General features: G+C 43.2%; 1 protein-coding gene across 4 annotated transcripts in view; it reads right to left on the bottom strand.

Moving 5' to 3' along the window:
* cdk5rap1 (CDK5 regulatory subunit associated protein 1) overlaps positions 1 to 12,656 on the bottom strand; it is a 128,574-nt gene that overhangs the window by 48,420 nt on the left and 67,498 nt on the right. The gene's annotated exons all lie outside the window — the stretch shown is intronic.

The raw sequence follows: 12,656 nt of genomic DNA, 5'->3' as shown, positions 1-12,656 counted from the left end.
AACCTCACACAATTGTTTAGTCTGCCTTCGGAGCCCTGCATCGACGCGGCACAGTCAGTGACGTCATAACTGATCGCCGTTCGATCGCTCTGTTAAGCCAGCGCAGCGCCTTCTGCCCGGAAAGTCTATCCAACACACTTCCTGCTAACAAACACCAGAAATAGCGAGATAACCATTACGAAATGGAAAATAAAGTGTTGTCTGTATGTGTGAAATGTCTTGCGATGTGAATACTGAAGGAAGGGGAATTGTTATTCAACATGTGCCTGTGCTAACAGGATCGCTCGCGTGTGCACCTGCTCCTCTGCAGCAGATCACGGTAGGGGAACTGAAACCGGATCGTGAATGCGTTGTGTGTGTATGTATGTGTGCCAGCGTTGCTTCCCCAGCGGTGACGGTTACAGCTGCTTTGTCACAGTGCCCCATGAGGAAAGGGAGAAAGTGCCAAAGGCCCAGGAAGACCGCTCTCAGCTCTAGATAGTTTATGTGCCAGGCTAGAGTCTCTCCTGTCCATACTCCACATGCTGGCCGGCCTTCGAACACCGCACCCCAAGCGGTGAGAGAGGCGGCCATCATAATCATCTGACAACGCAAACAAAATCCAGACAAATTCCTAGAGATGGTCTGCTGGGACGGTATGAGAAGACTCTTGTTGGCGTTCACTCTCAGGCCAAGAGACTGAACATGGCGATGTACGACAGTTCGGCAGCTCCCTGGACTGGAAAATAAACTCCTCAGGAGACTTACAAACTGTAGTCACTTTACAGATAGTAACTCACAGCCTGGCTGGGTAAAGTATAACATACTGGACTCCCATCTGCTGTAGCTTTTGTGCTGTGTAGAACTCAGAATGTTTTACAGCTGTTGTACATCAGTTCTCTTTTTGTGACGCATATCTGCTAGCGTCCACAACCCGCTACTTGCCCTGAAAGCTGGGGAAGCAAACAATAAGCGCACAAGGCCTAATTGTGGCATTGGTGTTCAGCAGGGCCGTTCAGACATTTTGAGGGGCAGTGGTCCAAACCAAAAAAGGTGCATTATAAGGGGGTTGAGCATCATCTTAATGTAAAGATTAATAATAATAATAATAATAATAATTCATTACATTTATATAGCGCTTTTCTAGACACTCAAAGCGCTTTACATATAGAAGGGGGGAATCTCCTCAACCACCACCAATGTGCAGCATCCACCTGGATGATGCGACGGCAGCCATATTGCGCCAGAACGCTCACCACACACCAGCTGATTGGTGGAGAGGAGACAGAGTGATTAGGCCAATCATTATAGGTGAATAATGTAATAATAATGTAATTATGTAATGTAATAATGTAAACAAATATTGAATAACAAACCTTTTACAATCATATTGTAAATACAATTGTTAGGCTTTATCAATCAATCAGTCAACTTTATTTATATAGGGCTTTTACAATCACGATTGTGTCAAAGCAGCTTCACAGTGTCAAACAGGATAATATTGCAACAAAATTAGATTTGGCTGTACAGTCGTTCTGGAGAAAACAGTGATGTTATCAGCTAATTGTAATTTATCATAAAGCGACAATGTTGGCAAATCAGTATTATAGTTTATAGAATTAATTAAAACCTAATTCATAAATTTTATTTGTATAATTAGTTGAATAACTTTGATCATAATTTTAGTTAACTTGCTCCCCAACTGAGCAAGCCAAGCCAAAGGCGACAGTGGCAAGGAACCAAAACTCCATAAGGGCACGATGGAGAAAAATAAACCTTGGGAGAAACCAGACTCAGTCAGGGTGCCAGTTCTCCTCTGGCCTATTTACACACCGTGTATAATTATTATTCTGGCAACCTTACAAGTCAGAAATTTCAGGGTATCACGGAAGAGACAGTTTTTTTCAGGATGGTGCGTCGATTACACAAGAGTAGGGTTGGGCATCGTTTTGATTTGAACGATTTGATTTTGAACGGTGTCAAAACATGTCACATCCATATTCAACGCTATTTCCGATTCCACGGGGAGGAAAACGCTGCATATACTGTCAATTAGATATTTAAAAAAAAAAAAAAAAAAAAAATTGGTTGTGTATTGTGCTAATTAATTGAGATTTCTTACAGCTCTTACAGGTTTTTGGCCTTGTCTGTTCCGTTGCTTCTATTACTCTCCCCTTTTTTGTAAGTCGCTTTGGATAAAAGCGTCTGCTAAATGATTAAATGTAAATGTTTTATAGCATTATTTTTTTTTGTCTTTTGAAAGTCTAGGCAATCAAAAATGTCTTCTGAAGAGATCACTTTATATGATAAAGTTTTTAAGCTTTTTCTTCTATATAAACATTGATCAATTACTATTAAAATTATCTCACAAATATTTGCTAACTCAATGTATTTTTTACAACGGGGTAATTGTGTTGCAATAGCTTAAACACAGCACAAGTAAGCTTGATTTCGAATGGTAAATTGAATTAAAAAAGACGACTAAACAGTAATAAAATAAGAACAAATAAACATATTACAAAAAATAGCACAAATAAATACAATAGAATAAAATATGTAAATTAAATTGACTGCTTTATTTTTTCAGGTAGGTCTAACATTCAGGTAAGAAACTGAATTTAAAAAACGCAAAGTGGCTAATTAAATTTAAAATAACATTAGGTAATGTTTTTTGCAAAAAATTAAATAGTTTCATATAAAACCATTAAGTTACACAAGTTGATCAGTCAAGAGCAGTGTGATCGTTTGTCTTTTTGTAGTTTGACTTTGAATAACTGCTGTCCCTTTAAGAACTGCCGCACCCATGATCCTGAACACTGTTCCTGTTACTCATTCTTCATCTCTTCCTGAATTGTTTACGACTGTGTTTACATGAATACTCTTCAAAATGTGCACTGAGAATTTGGTTGAGTGTATTTGACCAATAATAAGCTGGAAAAAAAAGCAAATATTTGCACTTGTATGTCAGAGGGGGCTTTATTACGGTATGTGTGTGCGCTTCAGATGTGAGCTGGAAATCTGCGGGGATTCGTAGAATTTTGTGCAATCCCGCGCGAAATTCAGACCGATCACACACACTAACACTAACACGCTGTCGTAAGGAAAAGTCCAGCAGAACGTGCGTTCGCCGTGCTTAGAGGGTTAACCGGGCTGAGTGAGAATATGTGGCTGCGCGTTAACTCGCTGTCGGTCGGAAAGGAGTGGAGAGGAGAGCGCAGCTGGGATCGATACTGTAGAAACTGAGCAGGCTATCGTATCTTTTCAGATATTTCAGTATCGATATTTTTGACAACACTAGTTGCACTGTGCCGACCCCTGGCTTTTTAAAAGTGAACTAAATCCACACTTCAGAGCGCCGTTTACCGGGCTTCCATGGCTAAAAGAACAAGCGGGCACGCAAGCACCGGAAATCAGGTGGCCATGGAAACCAAAACTTGTGCGTTTGGAACCGATGACCGGAACCGAAAACAAATTTTCTAAACGATTCCAATGGAATTGTTATTTTTTTAAACGGTTCCAAGTTGGTTCCAACTCCCTCTGATGAACACTAGACAAATGGGCCATTAACTTATCCAAATTAAGCAAAGTTACAGAATTGGTCAACCTAGGTTGTAACACGCATTCTGCTGGGACTTCAAAGTTCTACCCCATCACTCCCATTAATGCAAAACTGTCACCCTGAGAAACGGTTAATACTACAGTTGTTTTAGCCTCTGCATGATCACGCAAGAAATACGGCTTTAATAGATCGACATGACAAAACTGCACCGATTTCTTTAAATCAGGGGTAGAAATCAAATAATTCAACTCAGACACCCGACGAGAAACAGTATAAGGTCCCGAGAATTTTGCCCAAAAAGGAGAGCCAGGCAATGGCAACAAAACCAGCACCTGATCGGCCGGAGAAAACTCTCGCGTTTCAGAGTCGCGATCAAATAAAAGTTTTATTTTCTTTTGGGTTCTCTCCAAATGATCTCGTGCAACTTGACCAGCCAAAAACAATCTCCTCCTAAACCCATTCACATAATCCAGTAGGCTTATAGGAAGCACTTCCTCCTTCAGACTGTCCCGTAAAACAGCCAAGGGCCCACGGACCTTATGCCCAAAAACCAGTTTGTTTGGGCTAAAGCCTAAACTCGACTGCGTTACCTCTCGGTCTGCCAAGAGAAGCCAGGGCACTCCTTCCTCCCAATCACGACCTAACTCAATAAAATAAGCGCGCTACAGAGCTTTCAGCGTCTGGTGAAAACGCTCCAGCGCGCCTTGGCTTTCTGGATGGTAAGCGCTTGACTGTTGATGTTGCACCCCTAACTGCTTCAAAATCTCGGCAAACATTCTGGAGGTAAAATTTGTTCCTCGGTCGCTTTGAATAATTTTCGGAATACCAAATATGGCAATAAATTGAGAGAGCTTTAACTACAGCTTTCGTAGTAATTTTATGCAACGGAAAAGCAGCAGGATACCGGGTAATAAAAATGTATTTCCCAATTTTGCGGGAGGCAACGGACCTACGCAGTCAATCAAAAGATGCTCAAACGGTTGCCCAACAGCTGGTATGGGACATAACGGAGCCGGTTTAAGAGACTGGTTCAGCTTCCCCGTCATCTGGCACACATGACACGTTTTAATACATTTTGAGACATCATTCTTTAGCAAGGGGCAATAAAAGTGCCTCAAAATTCGGTCATACGTTTTTTTTTTTTACACCCAAATGCCCTGCCATGGGACCATGAGCTACACTGGGCACTACCTCTCTTAATGTAGTGGGCATTACATTCTGCACTAATGACTCACCCCCCTCATCTTCACTCTGGGATACCATTTCCACAAAAGCATACCATCCTGCACAAAATACCCAGTTGCCACACTCTGCACTTCATCCGCGGGTAACACCATCTCGAACAACCTGGACAACGAAGTGTCCTCCCACTGCGCAGCCACCAACTCAGCACGGGAAAAAGAAGCTGGAAGAAGAGAAAAACCAGGAACAGCATAATTACCAGACTTTTGCAAGGGAACTTGCTCAAAATCTCCCTGAATAGAATCATTAGCCACTTTCACTTTAGAACGAGTAATAGCACATGACGGAAACACATGTGGGAATTCCTCCGCAACAACACGAGAAGTGCGAGTTCCACGTCTCCACTGTCCAGTTTCTGGGGTACATCATAGACAACCACGGAGTCAAGATGGACCTGAGGAAGGTGGACACCATCACCCACTGGCCTCAGCCCACCACTAGGGGTGTCAACAATAATCGATTCGGCGATGCATCGCGATGCGGGGCATGAACGATTCAGCATCGATGCGGCAAAGTGCCATAATCGATTATGTCACTGTTTATTTTCTGGCGGACGATAAAGTTGTGAAGTTTCAAATACTTCCGGTTCCGAGAGAATAACAACAACGACAAGGAAGATGGCTGAGGCGGAGGGAGATGACCGCGATAGACGGGTTATTAAAAACGCGCTAACGACCCGAGGTGTGTAGGATTGTACGTATATATTTTTTGCACAATAATCAATTAATCTATAATGACGAAAAACGCCGCAATTCACCTTTATTCCACAAGGTGGCAATGTCTGATACGCAATGATGAAGTGACGTTTCACTCATAACGTTAGTCACCTCTGATAGAAAACAAAACAATAATTATAATCTGCAAAACTTGAAATGGCTCAGTGATTTACTGCAGAGAGCAAGTACTAAACACAATCATATGTTAGTGTCACTATCTCTTGATGATGGATGTGGTCAAGAAGCTGTCAGTGATCAAAATATTGATATTGAAGACATTGAAAATGAGTTTTGAGAATATGCTGGAGATCGCGAATATGAGGCAGATGCTGGTAAACGAGCTCTGACGAGGTCATATGATGATGGTATTAAACATCTGCTCAAACTGAATCCTTCCAAGCTCCAAAAGGTAACGAAATAGGTTTTATTTTATTCTTCTGTAGCTGTTACTCTAAAATCAGAAGTTTTATATATTATCACGACAGGTAGAGGTCTATCCATGTTAAATATAGATCTGGGTCGCTAACGACCTGAATATGTAAGAATGTTTGGTGAAACAGTCATGCATTTAAGGGCTAATTGCATTTTATTTAATTACATTTTATTTTATTTAATAACTTTTATGTCAAAGATACAGGAGACACATAGCAGCCAATACAATCTGTTGTTTAATATCTGCTTGTATTGCCTCATGACTGATGAAAAATTTGCTTTGTGTGCAGTAGAATTTTGATGCATCACAATGCATCGTAGAATCGAATTGAATCGAATCGTTACCTGGTGAATCGTAATCGAATCGAATCGTGAAGGAAGTGCCAATGCACACCCCTACCCACCACCATCAAAGAGCTGCACCGCTTCCTGGGATTCGCCAACTTCTACCGCTGCTTCATAAAGAATTACAGCCTGCTCAGCTCCTCACTCACCTCTCTTCTCCAGAACCCGCCCAAGTCTCTGTCCTGGACTCCATCGGCCATGGAGGCCTTCCACCACTTGAAGACCACCTTCCAGTCCGCTCCGTTCCTGGTCCACCCCAATTCTCATCTTCCGTTCATCGTCGAAGTGGACGCCTCATCGACCAGGGTCGGAGCGGTTCTGTCTCAGCGGCAGGGGACACCCTCACGACTCCATCCATGTGCCTTCTTCTCCAAGAAGCTATTCCCGGCGGAGCAGAACTATAACATCGGCAACCGGGAGCTCCTGGCAATCAAGCTCGCCCTGGAGGAATGGAGACACTGGCTGGAGGGAGCAGAACATCCATTTGAAGTCATCACCGATCATCATAACCTTGAATACCTTCAAGACGCCAAACGGCTGAATCGTCATTAGGCCCTCTTCTTCACCAGATTCAATTTCAAAGTGACATACCGTCCAGGGAATCAGAACAACCGGTCGGATGCCCTTTCTCGTCTCCACCAAGCCAACCCTGAGCCCGAGCACCTTGAAACCATCCTCCCTCCAGCCATGGTTGTCAGCCCAATCCAGTGGGCGCTCCACGCGCAGATCCAACAGGAGAACGCCCATCAGCCTGCTCCGCTGGGAGGTACAGAAGGGCGCCTCTATGTCCTGCCTCGCCATTGCCTGCCCCTTCTGGACTTGGCTCATTCTTCACCGGGCTCTGGACACCCAGGCTGGAGAAGGACCCTCTAGCTTACTGGTGGCCCATCATGTCTCAGAACGTCTCCTGATTCGTCAAGGGATGTTCAGTCTGCGCCACTGCCAACACCCCGAGGAGACTTCTTGAGGGCAAGCTGGTCCCTCTTCCAATCCCCGCGCGTCCCTGAAGCCATCTGTGGATCGACTTCATGACCGACCTGCCATCATCCCAAGGTTTCACCTTTATCCTCATCCCCTTCAAAGGTTTACCTATCGCGTTGGAAACCACGGAGACATTCTTCACCCAAGTCTTCCGACATTTTGGGCTTCCGGAAGACATTGTTTCCGACCGAGGACCCCAATTCATCTCTAGAGTGTGGACCGCCTTCTTCCATCTCCTAGGGGTATCCGTCAGCCTCTCATCAGGTTACCATCCTCAGACCAATGGCCAGACTAAACGAAAGATCCAGGAGATTGGGAGATTCCTAAAGGGTATACTGTCACCAGAATCAGGAGAGCTGGAGCCAGTATCTGCCCTGGGCCGAATATGTCCAGAATTCACTCCAGCAGTCCACCACAAGGCTCACCCCGTTCCAATGTGTCCTTGGCTACCAACCACCGCTCTTCCCCTGGACGGGTGAGCCCTCAGCGGTCCCAGCGGTGGATTACTGGTTCCGCCAGAGCGAGAGGGCCTGGGACTCAACGTGCAAGTGCAACTCCACCAGGCAGTCCGGAGACACAAGCACCACGTGGACGCCAAACGCGGACCCACGCAGCGGTACCAGCCAGGCCAGAAAGTCTGGCTCTCCGGCCAGAAGGGACATCCGTCTCCAAGTGTCTTGCCGTGAGCTGAGGCCCCGAAAAATTTGGACCATTCACGGTAGACAGGCAGCTGAACCTACAGAATATCACCATTTCATGTGTCTCTCAAGCCCTTCACTGAACCTGTCCCTTTTTCACCCACAGAATCCCGTACCTCCTCGTCCTACCATCGACAAGGTCCCATCAGTCTACCGGGTGAGAGCAATCCTCGACTCGTGGCAATGGGGTTCCCGGATGGAATACCTGGTGGATTGGGTGGACTACGGTCCTGAGGAGCGGAGCTGGATCTCCAGGAACGATGTGCTGGACCCTAATCTTCTCACTCAGTTTCACCAAGACCACCCTGACCGACCCGCTCCTCGGGGCCGTGGTAGACCCCGTCGCCGCCCGTCCCAGTCATCAGGAGCCGCCCGTGGAAGAGTGGGTACTGTCACACCCTCACAGCCATCAGACACTGCCACACCCACTCGTTCCCCATCACCGGCATTCTGATCACCTGTGCACCATCACCAGTCACCACTACATAAACACTCCTCACCTTTACACTCACTGTCTGGTCTTGCACCGATCCCACTATCGACTACCTGTCCTTCCTGGAAGCCCTCACCTGTACCATCTTCGTCTTTATTGTCATCTTCAGCATCTTCGTCTTTATCGTCATCTTCACCATCATCGTCTTCACCATCATCGTCCTTCGTCTGAGTGTCACCATCCATCTAAGTATCACCTGTGTCCGTAACCTCTGATAATAAACGTTGCACTTGCACTAATCCCTCTGTGTCTGTTTCTGACACTCATTCAATCCTTTCAGAATCTTTACTTACTTTTTTTTAAACATACTTTTATATTAGCATATTTGAATATTCATTGAACAATAATACATTATTTATTAATCAAAATAAACAGAAAATACTGCAAACTTTGCTAAAGAGATTGTTTTAAACAAGTAACATGATTAAAAAGCAAATTTTTCTTATGGTGTGTGTGCGGGATTACAAATTTATAAACTGTTATATCAAGGTTCCAATGTAATATATAAACTGAAAACGTTATGTACATAGTAGTTTACAGTTTGAGATGAAGATTAACTACATTCTAACAATATCAATTTAATCAGCCCATGTGTTTGATAGTCTAGTCAACTTTATTTACATAGTGCTTTTACAATTACGATTGTTTCAAAGCAGCTTCACAGTAGGTGTATTTACATTGAGCACTGTAATCAGTTTAAAAGTCAAATCCGAATCAAAATGCTCCATATAAACAATTTGATCAGAATAAAAATGCCCAAACTGAATGAAATTGTAATCGGTTTGAGAGGGGTGGCATAAGCCTTTTCATGAATTGATCAAACGTAAAATTTCACCATGTAAACGACCTGACCCGATTACTTTTGAGTGTGAGTCCTTATATGACGTGATACACAGCACACCTTCACCACTGAATACCTCGCGCCACACTCACACGCAGGCTATAATATTGACAAGAGAGGAACGCTCATTTTTCGTAACGTTAAACTTTTTATTAAGTTAAAGGTGGGGTTAGTGTTATTTCAAAACCGCTTTAGAAAAAGGACTCAGGCCATGTGGAATAACAAACTTGTAGCCAATCAGCAGGTAAGGGGCATGTCCACTATTGATGGTGAGGAGCGCTCGCTCTCGCTCTGTGCACGTCATTACACGTCATTATCATACGTCATTAAAAATAAAGAAAATAAGAACAAATAACTTAAATACAAGCAGCAGCACAAATAAATACTATTGAGCAAAGATACTAAAAAAATTAACAATGCTTTTCAGGTTTTTATATGTCTAACATTATTTTTTAGGTAGAGAAATTGAATAAAGTAGGCTAATCAAATGTAAAATAGCTGCATATTTAACTGTTTAAATTAAAGACTAATCCTTACAAAAGCTATTCAATCAAGAGCAGTGAGTTATGTCCTTATCTTTTGTTTGACATTAAACAGACCGCAGTAAAGGCTACTGCCGCTTTAAGACCTAATGGAAGGATATGCATCATCTTTCTCGACTGTATAAAGCCCTCTTAAGGCATATTCAGACTATGTCTGCTTGGATACTCATCAAGATGGACATGTTGACATACAGTCCCTGACAAAAGTCTTGTCGCTTATCTATTTTGTAGAAATACCTGATATTAACCTGACTTTTATTTAATCAATTGGTGTTAGAAATAGCTCATATGAAAAGCTAAAACTCTCCCAAATGATGTTTAATGCACTGAAATAAATAATTTTCACAGAAGAAATATTTATCATTTAATCAAGACAGAAAGGTCAAATTTTGGCAAGACAAAAGTTTTGTCGCCTATACAGAAATGTAACAAATTTACTGCAAATACAAAAATATGTCAGCAAATTTGTGGCGCTGTGAGATCCAAATTTAATATCTTGTATGACTTCCATGAGCTTGAAGGACTGCATCCATGCGGTTTGGCAAGGATGCATACAATTTATTGATGAAGTCATCAGGAATAGCTAAGAAAGCAGTCTTGCATGCCTCCCAGAGTTCATCAATATTCTTTGGTTTCGTCTTCCATGCGTCCTCTTTCATCCTACCCCACATATGCTCAATGATGTTCATGTCTGGTGACTGGGCTGGCCAATCCTGGAGCATCTTGATCTTCTTCGCCTTGAGGAACTTTGATGTGGAGATGGAAGTATGTGATGAAGCACCGTCCTGCTGCAGAATTTGGCCTCTTTTATGGTTGGGAATATAAGAGGTAGCTAAGATTTCTTGGTATTTTAGACTATTGATGTTCCCTTCCATCCTGCAGATCTCGCACACCCCCATACTGGATGTAACCCCAGACCATGATTTTTCCGCCACCAAACTTCACTGTTTTCTGGGTGAATCTCGGATCCATTCGGGCACCAGTAGGTCTCCTGCAATATTTGCGGCGACTGTGGTGTAATTCAACTGAAGATTCATCTGAAAATCCACCTTCTGCCACTTTTCCAGCGTCCATCCTTTTAGCAGGCTGTGGGCCTTGGCAAATGCCACACGGTTTTTCAATTACCTTTTTTTAGTGCTGGCTTCTGGGCACTGATTCAACCATGGAGGCCATTTCGAGGCAGAATCCTACAAACAGGGAATTCAGGTGACCAGGTCTCGTGGAGCTCTGCTGCAGTGGAAAATGGGCTGGCCTTGGATTTTCGAGCCAACAAACGGTCCTCTCGAGCAGTTGTCTTGTGTGGTCTGCCTGACCTGGGCTTGTCAAAAACGTCTCCAGTCTCTTTAAATCTTTTTTTAATCCTCTGTACTTGATGCTGAGACACATTGAAGGTGTCTGCCACATCAGCAGTGGATCTGGTCTTCAGCCTCTTGATATTCAAAACTTTAGTCTCAGGGTGAATCTTAGGCATGTTTGCAGAGGTCTAGTTGCAGTTGATGTGAAGGTCTAGCGTACTGGGGTTCTTTTTATACACACTTGAGACCTAATTGATCCAATATTAGTCACAGGGGAAGCTCATATGACAAGGTGACAACACATGTCTTTGCAATATTAGAATAATTTTTGAAAGTTTAGTTTTTCACTCAAACATTATCACAAAAGCTGGTGGGATTAAAATGAGCCATTTCTTGTAAAAATATCTTGATTAGAAATATATTTCAGCGGCACTTTAGGTCAATTTGTACACAAGCGACAAGACTTTTGTCAGGGACTGTACTTCTTGAGTGAGTTTGTCCGTTAAAGCGCAAGACTTGAAAGAGAACTCAATATTTGCGCGCTGTGAGACGAGTGCGCGCTTTCGGATGAGACAGATCAGCGCGAGGGTTCTCATTCGTGCCTTCTCTACACGTGGGTGATAATTTGTCATATTTGAACATACGGCAGCACTCGCATGCATTTAACAAAGTTCACACAGATAAAAAAAGCTATTCAATCAAGAGCAGTGAGTGATGTCCTTATCCTTATCTTCCTAGCCCAGGAAAGAACCGAATGCAACAGGCATCAGGGGCATCCTGCGGTGAAGATTCCCTCATGGGCCTTCCCCTAACCAGTAGTCCATCCATACCTGACTGTTCTTTAGGTGTTGCAGGAATTAAAAAATAGGGAAATAAGAAACAACAATAGCAGACTCAGGTTGAACAGAGGAGAAAACCCTAATGTTTGCAGTCTTTTAGAACAAATACTGCTCTGTTGTCTTTTGCTTTCTTTCTTACTCTGTGCAGATACCACTTGATGGCTGTCCCCAGACCCATATATACTGACCTCCTCACCTGTGTATGAAGCCACAACATCTAGAGGACAACTAGACCCACTACCAAGCCAACTATCATTAGAAAAATACACAACACAGAGAATTACATATGGTATCTTCAATCATCCATCAACATGATCAAGAGTGCCGTACTACCAATCATCATGGACATCGCACAAAGTGTAGAATCTAGAAACAATATATTCTTCAAGCTGATGAATATGTCAGGAAACACCTTATTTGTTGAAAAGAACGTTTGAATGCCACACCAGCCTTCAGTAGGAGCAGGAATTCCATGTGGACATTACTCCATCAGCAAGGAGAGAGAAAAATAAACTTAGAAGGGTGTCTTCACAGGACACCATCTCTCCAGAAACTCTTCGCAAATAAATCAGTGGTGTATGATTCCGCTGACGACTGGTACCTTTGATACTGGTTCCTGGGCATTAACTGTAATAGCGCCGTGTTGCAAGGACCAATCCGGTTCGTTTATTTTTCTATAGAGTGTACTCACAAA

Source organism: Pseudorasbora parva, chromosome 22 (genome assembly GCF_024679245.1).
Source record: "Pseudorasbora parva isolate DD20220531a chromosome 22, ASM2467924v1, whole genome shotgun sequence".
Classification (NCBI taxonomy): domain Eukaryota; kingdom Metazoa; phylum Chordata; class Actinopteri; order Cypriniformes; family Gobionidae; genus Pseudorasbora; species Pseudorasbora parva.
Note: the sequence above shows the minus strand (reverse complement) of the source record. Positions and strands in the feature narration are given on the sequence as shown.